Source organism: Coregonus clupeaformis, chromosome 39, assembly GCF_020615455.1.
Source record: "Coregonus clupeaformis isolate EN_2021a chromosome 39, ASM2061545v1, whole genome shotgun sequence".
NCBI classification, from domain to species: domain Eukaryota; kingdom Metazoa; phylum Chordata; class Actinopteri; order Salmoniformes; family Salmonidae; genus Coregonus; species Coregonus clupeaformis.
The window spans coordinates 17444009-17459514 of record NC_059230.1 but is presented as its reverse complement, the minus strand read 5'-3'; positions in this window follow the sequence as shown (position 1 = coordinate 17459514).

The window sequence follows — 15506 nt, the reverse complement described above, 5'->3', positions numbered from 1 at the left end:
AAGAGATAGCATCACTGGAGGCACCGATTGAGCCGGTCTCGGCGTGTATGGGGGGTGGAACAAAGGAACTATTTGAGGCAGTTTGAGGGTGACTTGGGGTTCTACAGTGAAATTGTATAATAAGAACTAACCCAAACAGCAATAGGCAAGGAATATTGACATGGGAGAGAGGCATAAAGCAATCACAGGTGTTATTAGAGAGTGCTAAGACAACAACTGGTAATGGCGATAAAGTTTGGGCTGAGGCTAAACAGAATAAACAGGACAGGGTACCGTGTAAAGGAACAGTCCAGCAGGCATCAGCTGTGCAGCTGAGTGATCATAAGGTCCAGTGAACAGCAATATGTGAGTCCGAGAACAGTTCAAATTGTGCAGGAAGCACAGTTGTAGTTTGCGTGTGCTAGCGGGCCGGGGCTAGCAGATGGATCTTCGTGGTAGACGTCGTAACGGGAAGCCTGTTGAAACCACATCAGACGATTTCGTCGGCAAACCAGTCGTGTTGGATCGGCGGGGCTCAGTGTCAACACTAGGAGGTCCCGTCCGGTTGACAGAGAGGTAGATAGCCGGGAGATGTGCCTGGCTCGAGGCTAGCTCAAGGCTAACTGGTGCTGCTAAGGGGCAATGGTAATTAGCCAACAACAGGTTGCAGCTAGCTGGTTGCGATGATCCGGCGGTAGGATCCAGTGATTCCGGCAGAAAGTCCGATATGCTCTGGGTCGATAGCACGCTGTGCAGACTGGCCGACGAATTGTCCAGGCTAGAGCTAGAGCTGGCTGGTGGGTAGTGCAGGCCACGGACAATGGTGAAGACGCTAACGGTGGCTAATAGCAAGTAGCCATTCGGTTGCAGCTAGACTAGTTTCAGCTTAAGGTTCTTGATAAAAGTTATAAAGAAATTATAGAATCCTTTCCACGTTGGGTGAGGCGTGTTGCAGGAAAGTATATTTAGTTAAAGAATGAAAAGTAAAATTGAGAAATATATACAAAATAGACAAAAAACAAGAAACTGGCTATTTACACTAGGACACAGAAAAAAACCACGACCGCACTGCTATGCCATCTTGGAGTTTGGACACCTACTCATTCAAGGGTTTTTCTTTTACTATTTTATACATTGTAGGATAATACTGAAGACATCACAACTATGAAATTACGCATATGGCATCATGTAGTAACCAAAAAAGCGTTAAACAAATCAAAATATATTTTATATTTGAGATTCTTCAAATAGCCACCCTTTGCCTTGATGACAGCTTTGCACACTCTTGGCATTCTCTCAACCAGCTTCATGAGATAGTCACCTGGAATACATTTAATTTAACAGGTGTGCCTTCTTAAAAGTTAATTTGTGGAATTTCTTTCCTTAATGCGTCAGGTGCCAATCAGTTGTGTTGTGACAAGGTAGGGGGGTATACAGAAGATAGCCCTATTTGGTAAAAGACCAAGTCCATATTATGTCATGAACAGCTCAAATAAGCAAAGAGAAACAACAGACCATCATTACTTTAAGACATGAAGGTTAGTCAATACGGAACATTTCAAGAACTTTTAAAGTTTCTTCAAGTGCAGTCGCAAAAACCATCAAGCGCTATGATGAAACTGGCTCTCATGAGGACCGCCACAGGAATGGAAGACCCAGAGTTACCTCTGCTGCAGAGGATAAGTTCAGAGTTACCACCCTCAGAAATTGCAGGCCAAATAAATGCTTCATAGAGTTCAAGTCACAGACACATCTCAACATCAACTGTTCAGAGGAGACTGTGTGAATCAGGCCTTCATGGTCGAATTGCTGCAAAGAAACCAGTACTAAAGGACACCAATAAGAAGTAGAGACCTGCTTGGGCCAAGAAACACGAGCAAAGGACATTAGACCGATGGAAATCTGTCCTTTGGTCTGATGAGTCCAAATTGTGATTTATGGTTCCAACCGCCGTTTCTTTGTGAGATGCAGAGTAGGTGAATGGATGATCTCTGCATGTGTGGTTCCCACCATGGAATAGGAGGTTTGATGGTGTGGGGGTGCTTTGCTGGTGACACTGTCAGTGATATATTTAGAATTCAAGGCACACTTAACAGCATTCTGCAGCGATACGGCATCCCATCTGGTTTGCGCTTAGTGGTACTATCATTTGTTTTTCAACAGGACAATGACCCAACACACCTCCAGGCTGTGTAAGGGCTATTTGACCAAGAAGGAGAGTCATGGATTGCTGCATCAGATGACCTGACCTTCACAATCACCCGACCTCAACCCAATTGAGATGGTTTGGGATTAGTTGGACCACAGAGTGAAGGAAAAGCCGGCAACAAGTGCTCAGCATATGTGGGAACTCCTTCAAGACTGTTGGAAAATAATTCCAGGTGAAGCTGGTTGAGAGAATGCCAAGAGTGGGCAAAGCTGTCAACAGCAAAGGGTGGCTACTTTGAAGAATCTCAAATATAAATATATTTTCATTTGTTTAACACTTTTTTGGTTACTACATGATTCCATGTGTGTTATTTCATAGTTTTGATGTCTTCACTATTATTCTACAATGTAGAAAATAGTAAAAATAAAGGAAAACCCTTGAATAAGTAGATGTGTCCAAACTTTTGACTGGTACTGTATATATACACTGAACAAAAATATAAACATGACATGCAACAATTTCAACGACTTTACTGAGTTACAGTTCATATAAAGAAATCAGTCAATTGAAATAAATAAATTAGGCCGATGTGGCGGTCCTGGGCTGGCGTGGTTACGCTTGGTCTGTGCTTATGGTAGAGAAATTAACATTACATTCCCTGGCAACAGCTCTATTGGACATTCCTGCAGTCAGCATGCCAATTGTACACTCCCTCAAAACATGAGATATCTGTGGCATTGTGTTGTGTGACAAAACTGCACATTTTAGAGTGGCCTTTTATTGTCCCCAGCACAAGATGCACCTGTGTAATGAATATGCTGTTTAATCAGCTTCTTGATATGCCACACCTGTCAGGTGGATGGATTATCTTGGCAAAGGAGAAATGCTCACTAACAGGGATGTAAACAAATTTGTGCATAGAATTTGAGAAAAATACATTTTTTGTGCATATGGAAATTTTCTAGGATCTTTTATTTCAGCTCATGAAACATGGGACCAACACTTTACATGTTGCGTTTATATTTGTTATTTAAATGTTTTGGGGAACTCAGGTCTCCTGAGTGGCGCAGTGGTCTAAGGCGCCGCATCGCAGTGCTAACTGTGCCACTAGAGATCCTGGTTCGAATCCAGGCTCTGTCGCAGCCGGCCGCGACAGGGAGACTCATGGGTGGCGCACAATTGGCCCAGCGTCGTCCAGGGTAGGGGAGGGAATGGCTGGCAGGGATGTAGCTCAGTTGATAGAGCATGGCGTTTGCAACGCCAGGGTTGTGGGTTCGATTCCCACGGGGGGCTAGTATAAAAAATATATATATATGTATTCACTAACTGTTAGTTGCTCTGGATAAGAGTGGATAAGAGCGACTGCTAAATGACGTAAATGTAAGAGTTTGAATAGTAGAATACAAAAGGTTCCATTTCAAAACTTAGTTGTGCATCAGCAGTTTTCCTCTTACAGTTGAAGTCGGAAGTTTACATACATTTGAGTTGGAAACATTAAAACTCGTTTTCAACCACTCTGGTTTTTTCAAACTATAGTTTTGGCAAGTCGGTTAGGACATCTACTTTGTGCATGACACAAGTAATTTTTCCAACAATTGTTTACAGACAGATTACTTCACTTATAATTCACTGTATCACAATTCCAGTGGGTCAGAAGTTTACATACACTAAATTGACTGTGCCTTTAAACAGCTTGGAAAATTCCAGAAAATGATGTCATGGCTTTAGAAGCTTCTGATAGGCTAATTGACATAATTTGAGTCAATTGGAGGTGTACCTGTGGATGTATTTCAAGGCCTACCTTCAAACTCAGTGCCTCTTTGCTTGACATCATGGGAAAATCCAAAGAAATCAGCCAAGACCTCAGAAAAGAAATTGTAGACCTCCACAAGTCAGGTTCATCCTTGGGAGCAATTTCCAAATGCCTGAAGGTACCATGTTCATCTGTACAAACAATAGTACGCAAGTATTAACACCATGGGACCACGCACCCATCATACCGCTCAGGAAGGAGATGCGTTCTGTCTCCTAGAGATGAACGTACTTTGGTGCGAAAAGTGCAAATAAATCCCAGAACAACAGCAAAGGACTTTGTGAAGATGCTGGAGGAAACAGGTACAAAAGTATCTATATCTGCAGTAAAACGAGTACTATATCAACATAACCTGAAAGGCTGCTCAGCAAGGAAGAAGCCACTGCTCCAAAACCGCCATAAAAAAGCCAGACTACGGTTTGCAACTGCATATGGGGACAAAGATCGTACTTTTTGGAGAAATGTCCTCTGGTCTGATGAAACAAAAATAAAGCTGTTTGGCCATAATGACCATCGTTATGTTTGGAGGAAAAAGGGGGTTGCTTGCAAGCCGAAGAACACCATCCCAACTGTGAACCACGGGGGTGGCAACATCATGCTGTGGGGGTGCTTTGCTGCAGGAGGGACTGGTGCACTTCACAAAATAGATGGCATTATGAGGAAGGAAAATTATGTGGATATATTGAAGCAACATCTCAAGACATCAGTCAGGAAGTTAAAGCTTGGTCGCAAATGGGTCTTCCAAATGGACAATGACCACAAGCATACTTCCAAAGTTGTGGCAAAATGGCTTAAGGGCAACAAAGTCCAGGTATTGGAGTGGCCATCCCAAAGCCCTGACCTCAATCCTATAGAAAATGTGTGGGCAGAACTGAAAAAGCGTGTGTGAGCAAGGAGGCCTACAAACCTGACTCAGTTACACCAGCTCTGTCAGGAGGAATGGTTCGAAATTCACCCAACTTATTGTGGGAAGCTTGTGGAAGGCTACCTGAAACGTTTGACCCAAGTTAAACAATTTAATGGCAATGCTACCAAATACTAATTGAGTGTATGTAAACTTCTGACCCACTGGGAATGTGATGAAAGAAATAAAAGCTGAAATAAATCATTCTCTCCACTATTATGACATTTCACATTCTTAAAATGAAGTGGTGATCCTAACTGACCTAAGACAGGACATTTTTACTAGGATTAAATGTCAGGAATTGTGAAAAACTGAGTTTAAATGTATTTGGCTAAGGTGTATGTAAACTTCCGACTTCAACTGTATGTGTCCCTTATTGACAGTCACACAATTAGCCCATGTCAGATAAAATCATTTAGATTGGTAAATTAGTCTAGCCAGTTATCTAAGCTCATGGCCAAATTAATGATCCCCATTGATTTTGTTAGTTACTCTCACTCAGATATCATATTAACATGGCATAAGTCATGGCAAAATGTGTATAATTGCAGGAAATGTGCTTTTAAACTACAAAAATGTCTCCACACCCCATGGCAAAATGTGTAGAATTGCTGGAAATTAGCTGTAAAACTGCAACAACAAAAAAAGTTGTCCTACCAGTGTGATAATGGCTGGGGTAATTTTTGTTGTTCTTCGAATAGTATTTTAGCATTTTTAAATTGTATATTAATACAGTAAATGAGCTTCAACTTTCTTAAAATGTTCCTCTCCGGACCTCGTCTACAGAGCAGGTCTGAGTTTACTGCACTGAATAATTATTGGGAAAAAATTGTGAAATAAACTGTAGCATACTGTATGGTCACTGGTTTCTTGTTAATAATAGATATAGGCTGCATGCTTTTTCTTATGTCAAATAAAAAACTCTCAAACCTTTACCTGAATGTATAATTTCTGCTCCGTGAAGGTGCCATTTTCCCCCCCTCAATATTTCTCACAATTCGAGCTACCTCCAGAGCAGTAAAAGCTGGACTGGGCAAATTGGAAAGCCAGAGGTGAGAGGCATGTAATCGAATGATAAGGGTAGCAATTTCACAATGCAAAGTGATTTTTCCTCCCCAAGAGAAAGTTTCTTACCAACTTTGTAACCTCAAGGCCTCTCTTTTGAGAACAAATTTGATGTGGCAGACACATTTAACCTTCAGGCACTCTCCGTTAGCAAAATAAGTTATGTTGAAGCACTATAGCTAAGTCTGAGAAAGGTTGAAATAAAGAACACTCAAACTTGACAAGCCAGCACCACTGAGGAACCCATAGCCAGCTCCAATGTCCCCTGTCTGATCCTACTGATAAGTTGTAATCAAACAGTCACTCCAAGTCCCAGAAAATCGAAGTTCTGAGGATTTTAAACTGGACAAATGACAAGTGTGATGCAGCTTCTTGTATTAGCCTGGCCACCTCTAAATCTATTTTTATGGGCAGTAAGTCCTCAGATGTTTGAAAAACATACTTGCTTTTTCCCCTAACGGTTCCCAAAACACAGCCTGTAAACGTTTCACCTCAGAGTTCATCCTTGCTACCAAGTCCTTAGTTAGGGAATAACACAGCCTACCTTCAAAAGTCCAGCTGTGCCCATAGATACAATTCTACCATGCCTTCTGATCTACTCCATGCGAAAATCTCATTGAGTGTTTCCTCTTTTATTATTGAGAAAAAATTTTGGAAGATGAAATATGGTCTATAAATATTCACACAATGACTTAAACTCTGAGAATCATAATCCCTTCTCACAGAAAACAAGTCCCAACTGGGGAATTTAACCCATTTGTAACAGCTAAGAGACCACACAATAAGGCCACACTGTTCAAATGGAATGCATGGTAGGTTTAATCAAGTGTTGAGCAGCACTTTGCCAGGGACTGGGCGCACTACCTGAAAAGGTTGAAAACAGCAGTTTGGTGTTTCGAGTTCTGTTTAGTGCAGAATTAGATACACTATATATACAATAGTATGTGGACACCCCTTCAAATTAGTGGATTCGGCTATTTCAGCCACACCCGTTGCTGACAGGTGTATAAAATCGAGCACACAGCCATGCAATCTCCATAGACAAACATTGGAAGTAGAATGGCCTTACTGTAAAGCTCAGTGACTTTCACTGTGGCACCGTCATAGTATGCCACCTTTCCAACAAGTCAGTTCGTCAAATTTCTGCCCTGCTAGAGCTGCCCCGGTCAACTTTAAGTGCTGTTATTGGGAAGTGGAAACTTCTAGGAGCAACAACGGCTCAGCCGTGAAATGGTAGGACACACAACCTCACAGAACGGTACCACGAAGTGCTGAAGCGCGTAGCATGTAAAAATCGTCTGTCCTCAGTTGCAATACTCACTATCTGCAACACTCACTACCGAGTTCCAAACTGCCTCTGGAAGCAACGTCAGCACAAGAACTGTTCGTCAGGAGCTTCATAAAATGAATTTCCTTGGCCGAGCAGCTGCACACAAGCCTAAGATCCCCATGTGCAATGCCAAGCGTCGGCTGGAGTGGTGTAAAGCTCGCCGCCATTGGACTCTGGAGCAGTGGAAATGCATTCTCTAGAGTGATGAATCACGCTTCACCATCTGGCAGTCCGACGGACAAATCTGGGTTTGGCGGATACCAGGAGAACGCTACCTGCCCAAATGCATAGTGCCAACTGTAAAGTTTGGTGGAGGAGGAATAATGGTCTAGGGCTGTTTTTCATGGTTCGGGCTAGGCCCCTAAGTTCCAGTGAAGGGAAATCTTAACGCTACAGCATACAATTACATTCTAGACGATTCTGTGCTTCCAACTTTGTGGCAACAGTTTGGGGAAGGTCCTTTCCTGTTTCAGTATGGCAATGCCGCTGTGCACAAAGCGAGGTCCATACAGAAATGGTTTGTCGAGATCGGTGTGGAAGAACTGCAACTCCATATTAAGAAGGTGTTCCTAATGTTTGGTATACTCAGTGTATGTGGGTTATTGTTGTTTTTTGTCAATTTCAATTCACCCCAGAATAATGTTTTGCTGTGGGATTGAGTGTGTAATGTTCCAATGAAATTTCAATTAAATGTACCATATTACTGCCCCTTAAGTCGGGGGTTTAATTCCCGCTGTGTCTCCTCCTATTTCTAATCTGTCTAAACAAAGCATTTAAAAAATGAAGGTGGAATTCCACAAAAAATAATTTAGGCTATAAACCATTTGCATTTCTTAACCATTTGATTGTATGAGAGACACAGTTTTGGGGGTTTTAACGTTGCCTTTTACATGAACTGAAACCCCTCTTAAAAACACCAATATTCAGATTGATGAACCACTTTGGGTGTTTCAGAGTACTTCTATTCTGTTTTAAAACACTATGTGTATCATAACACTTACATTGGGTTTACATTCAAACACACTCCAAACACCAGATCTCAGGTTAGGTGCATTACTTTCCATGCTTTTAATACACAATGATGGTGTTTTGAGTCTTTCTATTTTTACAGTGCATGTAATCTAATTCAAATCCAAATTAAGCTACCCACTTCTCTTAACATCCATGACACTCTCCTCCAATTGGCAGGTAATGCAGTGTAACATGTCCACGCATCTCTCATCTCTGGATCTACTACGCATTAGTATGCCTGCCGCTATGTGAATACTAATTTAGACCAAGTAGCCCTCTGCTGCTTACTTGGGCATCAGTCATCTCCAAGCATAACATAATCTCCCCGGGGCAAAGTGTATTACATTTCTCTTTAAATGCCTTCTCTCTATTCCTTTTGCTTTTTGTTATTGCCCACAATTTCTGTGATCTCTTTTCTTGTCTTTAGGAGTTGTTGTTATGCAAGCCCAGAGTGGTGGATTGTGGAAGTGGAGGCACCTGATCGCTGTCGCTGTTACCTCCTGGGAAGACCGTTGAGGGATAGTTGGGGTCAGTGGGAGGTCATGGGTCATTCCCACGCATGACGGGCCCATCTGTGACTATATCCCAGACTGCACTTCAAGGACTGTGTGGTTGTTACCTTGAACAAGGGGCTTCATGGTCATTACTTACTTTCACGGTTGTTACTAGGCTACCTGGCCATGCTGGAGATGATAGTAGAAAAGTACAAATGAGAAATAAATACCTTACCCTATATAAAGCACATACAATATAGCTCATTTACTTGCTCAGCAGACTGCAGTTCTGATGTCCATTCCACTGTAGCATGCCTGGGGATTCATTGCATGGCTATTGGATAGTACAGGACTTATTCCTCAAAAATCCAGTGATATTGGAAACTGACCTTCTGAGTCTGCCATTTTCTTCAGCAGCAAATAATTATGTGCCAAAAGACAATATGCTTTGTATTACAGTCCCCTGTAGCTCAGTTGGTAAAGCATGGCGCTTGCAAGGGTTGTTGGTTTGTTTCCCACGGGGGGCCAGTATGAAAATGTATGCACTCACTAACTGTAATTCGCTGTGGATAAGAGCGTCTGCTAAATGACTAAAATGTAAAAATGTAAATGTATTACAGTGGATTTTAGAGTGACCTAACTACAGTTTTACCATAAAAATGCTTCATACTCTGTGTATGGGTAGCGGGTTTCACCTATGAACTGAGCTATGTGGCCTCATCAGGAATGGATCTGCGGTCAACTTCTGATCAAAACTAGTTCCCTGTTCTTAGAAGATATAACTTTTACATCATAAGTAGTATATTTGAATGCAAAGGAAACCTTATTCAAGTCTCTTCTTAAATACATTAAAAGCCACACTTAAGATGAATGACACTGTAAAACCTGTTTGTCACTAAGTGAGTCAAATCTAAGTATCTTAAAATTGCACAGTGCTGTTCAGATTAGTTAAGGATGTTACATAAAGCATATTTTCGTAGTTGGCAGATTTGTTCAAACAAAAGCGATGAGAAAGTCAGCTCCATTATGAACAGAATTGAGTGATTACATTGCAAATGTGTATTCTTTATGCACTGGGCTTTGAAGTAAAATAATTTAGCTGTCAAGTTAGAAATTACAGGGGGGATTTTTTGGGTCAAATGGGCAAATCTCTCAGTGTGTGTCATAGTGTGACCGAAAGCTGGAGTCAGTGAAAAAGCATTGAGGAGAAAGCTAAGATGATCAAAGCAAATCAAATCAAATCAAATTGTATTTGTCACATGCGCCGAATACAACAGGTGTAGACCTTACAGTGAAATGCTTACTTACAAGCCCTTAACCAACAATGCAGTTTTAAGAAAAACAAGTGTTAAGTAAAAAATAGATACAAATAGTCCGGGTAGCCATTTGATTAGCTGTGCAGGAGTCTTATGGCTTGGGGGTAGAAGCTGTTAGAGAGAGAACAAAGGTGAAGATCAGTCTGAATTGAAAAGTTGCAATTAATGGCTTCAAATTAAAAGTAATTTAAGTTTGAGATACAATGCATATTCTGAAAAATGGTTACATTGTGCAGTTATTTAGCATCCACTAATACCGCATTAGCAGCAATTTGTGCAGTTAGAAGTCCTAACAATTATGTGATGGCATGGTCTTTACATTTTCCCTATAAGTTCATTGAGAATCATTAGAAGGCAGGCACTGCTATTAGTCTTCCTTGACTAATGGCTTGGTTCAACTGTCCAACTAAAGGTCGGGTCATATTTCATTTGGGAATGGTCAGTGTTGGTCCCATGAGCTAAAATAAAAGATCCCAGAAATGTTCCATACGCACAAAAGCTTATTTCTCAAAAATGTTGTGCACAAATCTGTTTACATCCATGTTAGTGGGCATTTCTACTTTGCCAAGTTAATCCATCAACATGACAGGTGTGGCATATCAAGAAGCTGATTAAACAGTATGATCATTACACAGGTGCACCTTGTGCTGGTGACAATAAAAGGCCACACTAAAATGTGCAGTTTTGACACAAAACACAATGCCACAGATGTCTCCAACAGAGCTGTTGCCAGATAATTGAATGTTCATTTCTCTAACAACTGAAATTGCATTTTTGTCCCCCCCAGTTTTATCATTGGAATGTGATACAAAATGAGGCAACAGTGTGCTTTAGGACCATGTGGACGCCTCCGAGCGGGTAAGCTGTTTGGAGTGTTTATCCGACTGGATAAATACTTATCCGACTGGATGTCCCCCCACTTCTAAAACCAAAGTTGCGCCCCTGGGCAGGCATAGGCTACGGACAATGAACACAATTACATTTTATCGATGGCAATTTGAATGCACAGAGATACCGTGACGAGATCCTGAGGCCCATTGTCATGTCATTCATCCGCCGCAATCACCTCATGTTTCATCATGATGATGCACGGCCCCATGTCGCAAGGATCTGTACACAATTCCTGGAAGCTGAAAATGTCCCAGTTTTTCCATGGCCTGCATACTCACCAGACATGTCACCCATTGAGCATGTTTGGGATGCTCTGGATCGAAGTGTACGACAGTATGTTCCAGTTCTCGCTAATATTCAGCAACATTTTTCACAGCCATTGAAGAGGAGTGGGACAACATTCCACAGGCCACAATCAACAGCCTGATCAACTCTATGCAAAGGAGATGTGTCGCGCTGCATAAGGCAAATGGTGGTCACACCAGATACTGACTGGTTTTCTGATCCACGCACCTACCTTTTTTTAAAGGTATCTGCGACCAACAGAATGCATATCTGTATTCCCAGTCATGTGAAATCCATAGATTAGGACCTAATTAATTTATTTCAATTGACTGATTTCCATATATGAACTGTAACACCGTAAAATATTTTAAATTGTTGCATGTTGCGTTTATATTTTTGTTCAGTATAGCTGGAGCCACTGGACTTGATCAATCACAAACATTTCCCTTTCTCAGAGTTTGACAGTTTATACGACTATAGCTATAACAGTGTCAACATCGACATCGACTATACAGCATGTCACCCCCCAAGACTTGGTAGCCCTCCTTCCATCCTTTGTCACTTGTGTGTGTGCATGCATGCATGCGAACATGTGTGCGCATGTGTACGTGCATGTTCCATCCATTATTTGACCTTGATGTAGAAATTGGACAAACAGCACATAATATACATGTTGCTTTCAAGGCTAGAAGCATGCATACATCACAACAGGCTTCAGTGCACACAAAGAGAAAAACACAGAGAGATAAGGAACCATATCTGTCACATCTGTTCTTCCTCCGCCCGCCTCACACACAGACTGTTATTATGTGATCCAACCTTTGTAACGGTTCATTGTTTGTCAGTTTTCAAGTACAGTGAGGGGAAAAAAGTATTTGATCCCCTGCTGATTTTGTAGGTTTGCCCACTGACAAAGACATGATCAGTCTATAATTTTAATGGTGGGTTTATTTGAACAGTGAGAGACAGAATAACAAAAAGAAAATCCAGAAAAACACATGTCAAAAATTTTATAAATTGATTTGCATTTTAATGAGGGAAATAAGAATTTGACCCCTCTGCAAAACATGACTTAGTACTTGGTGGCAAAACCATTGTAGGCAATCACAGAGGTCAGACGTTTCTTGTAGTTGGCCACCAGGTTTGCACACATCTCAAGAGGGATTTTGTTCCACTCCTCTTTGCAGATCTTCTCCAAGTCATTAAGGTTTCGAGGCTGACGTTTGGCAACTCGAACCTTCAGCTCCCACCACATATTTTCTATGGGATTAAGGTCTGGAGCCATTCCAGGACCTTAATGTGCTTCTTCTTGAGCGCTCCTTTGTTGCCTTGGCCGTGTGTTTTGGGTCATTGTCATGCTGGAATACCCATCCACAACCCATTTTCAATGCCCTGGCTGAAAAATTTGACGGTACATGGCCCCGTCCATCATCCCTTTGATGCGGTGAAGTTGTCCCGTCCCCTTAGCAGAAAAACACCCCCAAAGCATAAAGTTTCCACCTCCATGTTTGACGGTGGGGATGGTGTTCTTGGGGTCATAGGCAGCATTCTTCCTCCTCCAAACATGGCGAGTTGAGTTGATGCCAAAGAGCTCCATTTTGGTCTCATCTGACCACAACACTTTCACCCAGTTCTCCTCTGAATCATTCAGATGTTCATTGGCAAACTTCAGACTGCCCTGTATATGTGCTTTCTTGAGCAGGGGGACCTTGCGGCGCTGCAGGATTTCAGTCCTTCACGGCGTAGTGTGTTACCAATTGTTTTCTTGGTGACTATGGTCCCAGCTGCCTTGAGATCATTGACAAGATCCTCCCGTGTAGTTCTGGGCTGATTCCTCACCGTTCTCATGATCATTGCAACTCCACGAGGTGAGATCTTGCATGGAGCCCCAGACCGAGGGAGATTGACAGTTCTTTTGTGTTTCTTCCATTTGCGTATAATCGCACCAACTGTTGTCACCTTCTCACCAAGCTGCTTGGCGATGGTCTTGTAGCCCATTCCAGCCTTGTGTAGGTCTACAATCTTGTCCCTGACATCCTTGGAGAGCTCTTTGGTCTTGGCCATGGTGGAGAGTTTGGAATCTGATTGATTGATTGCTTCTGTGGACAGGTGTCTTTTATACAGGTAACAAGCTGAGATTAGGAGCACTCCCTTTAAGAGTGTGCTCCTAATCTCAGCTCCTTACCTGTATAAAAGACACCTGGGAGCCAGAAATCTTTCTGATTGAGAGGGGGTCAAATACTTATTTCCCTCATTAAAATGCAAATCAATTTATAACATTGTTGACATAAGTTTTTCTGGATTTTTGTTGTTGTTATTCTGTCTCTCACTGTTCAAATAAACCTACCATTAAAATTATAGACTGATCATTTCTTTGTCAGTGGGCAAACGTACAAAATCAGCAGGGGATCAAATACTTTTTTCCCTCACTGTAAGGGACATGTACAATTGGGTGTGCAGTTTAAGCATTGAATGTCTCGCAGCGCCATTTTGTAATTGTTCATTGTTTGCCAGTTTCATGTATGTGTGACATTTACCACAATTAAAAACACAATTAAAAGTAGTTTTTTAATTAAAACAATTAAAGGTTATTATTTACATTTCAAAAGTTATACATTTAGCCTACTGTTGAAGCATGGAACATCACATAGGGACATTCAGAACAAGACATATTTTTAACAAGCTTTTATATGCTTAGCACAAACGATTTCATGGAATTGACCTTCGTGTTTTTGTTCTCCAGATGAGATTTGTTTTTCATAATTTAATAAATTCCAGGAGTTTCCCAGCGGCTTTCTGTTTTATGCTTTCTGTAATTGTGAGCCGTTTTGATAAACCCCTTAGGGCAGGGGTAGTCAACTAGATTCAGCCGCGGGACAATTTTTGTCGAAGCGCATGGTCGGGGGCCAGATCATAATTATAATCATTTGTACACTGCAAATTGACCACAACTAAGGCCAACATTTTCTTTTATTTGAAAATTACAATAATTTCATACCTTGATTACATTGAGACACGATCATATCTGTGGGAATAGTTGGGAACAGATTTCCTTTTGCTGAATTCCTGGTGATTTTACAGTCTAAAATTTTCACACACAATGAGGCAGAGGAGAGAGAAACTTGCCGTTTGGCCAGTCTGAGACGAGTGCTAAGGTGAGTTGGCCCAGAGGACAGGGCACTTGTGAAAAACTTTATGAATTTGGAGGATGTTATGAAACACTGTTTCTACAGAGGCAGGATTAGCTAATTTAGTTTGCACTGTTAACATGACATTTAATGCAGTTCTAAACTATATATAGTTCAGTTTCGAAGTACTTTACAGGTCAGAAATTGAGACGTACACTGAGATATAGGCAATCTCTCTGTGTATTTATCTTTGAACATGATATAGGGGAGAGTGGGGTAAGTTGAGTCAAAGGGGTAAGTTGAGCCAACTTTGTTTCTAGGAAATCATTCACAAAATTAATCATTTGGAAGACGCACAAATACAGTGGGGAAAAAAAGTATTTAGTCAGCCACCAATTGTGCAAGTTCTCCCACTTAAAAAGATGAGAGAGGCCTGTAATTTTCATCATAGGTACACATCAACTATGACAGACAAAATTAGAAAAAAATTCCAGAAAATCACATTGTAGGATTTTTAATGAATTTATTTGCAAATTATGGTGGAAAATAAGTATTTGGTTAATAACAAAAGTTTCTCAATACTTTGTTATATACCCTTTGTTGGCAATGACACAGGTCAAACGTTTTCTGTAAGTCTTCACAAGGTTTTCACACACTGTTGCTGGTATTTTGGCCCATTCCTCCATGCAGATCTCCTCTAGAGCAGTGATTGTTTTGGGGCTGTCGCTGGGCAACACGGACTTTCAACTCCCTCCAAAGATTTTCTATGGGGTTGAGATCTGGAGACTGGCTAGGCCACTCCAGGACCTTGAAATGCTTCTTACGAAGCCACTCCTTCGTTGCCCGGGCGGTGTGTTTGGGATCATTGTCATGCTGAAAGACCCAGCCACGTTTCATCTTCAATGCCCTTACTGATGGAAGGAGGTTTTCACTCAAAATCTCACGATACATGGCCCCATTCATTCTTTCCTTTACACGGATCAGTCATCCTGGTCCCTTTGCAGAAAAACAGCCCCAAAGCATGATGTTTCCACCCCCCATGCTTCACAGTAGGTATGGTGTTCTTTGGATGCAACTCAGCATTCTTTGTCCTCCAAACACGACGAGTTGAGTTTTTACCAAAAAGTTATATTTTGGTTTA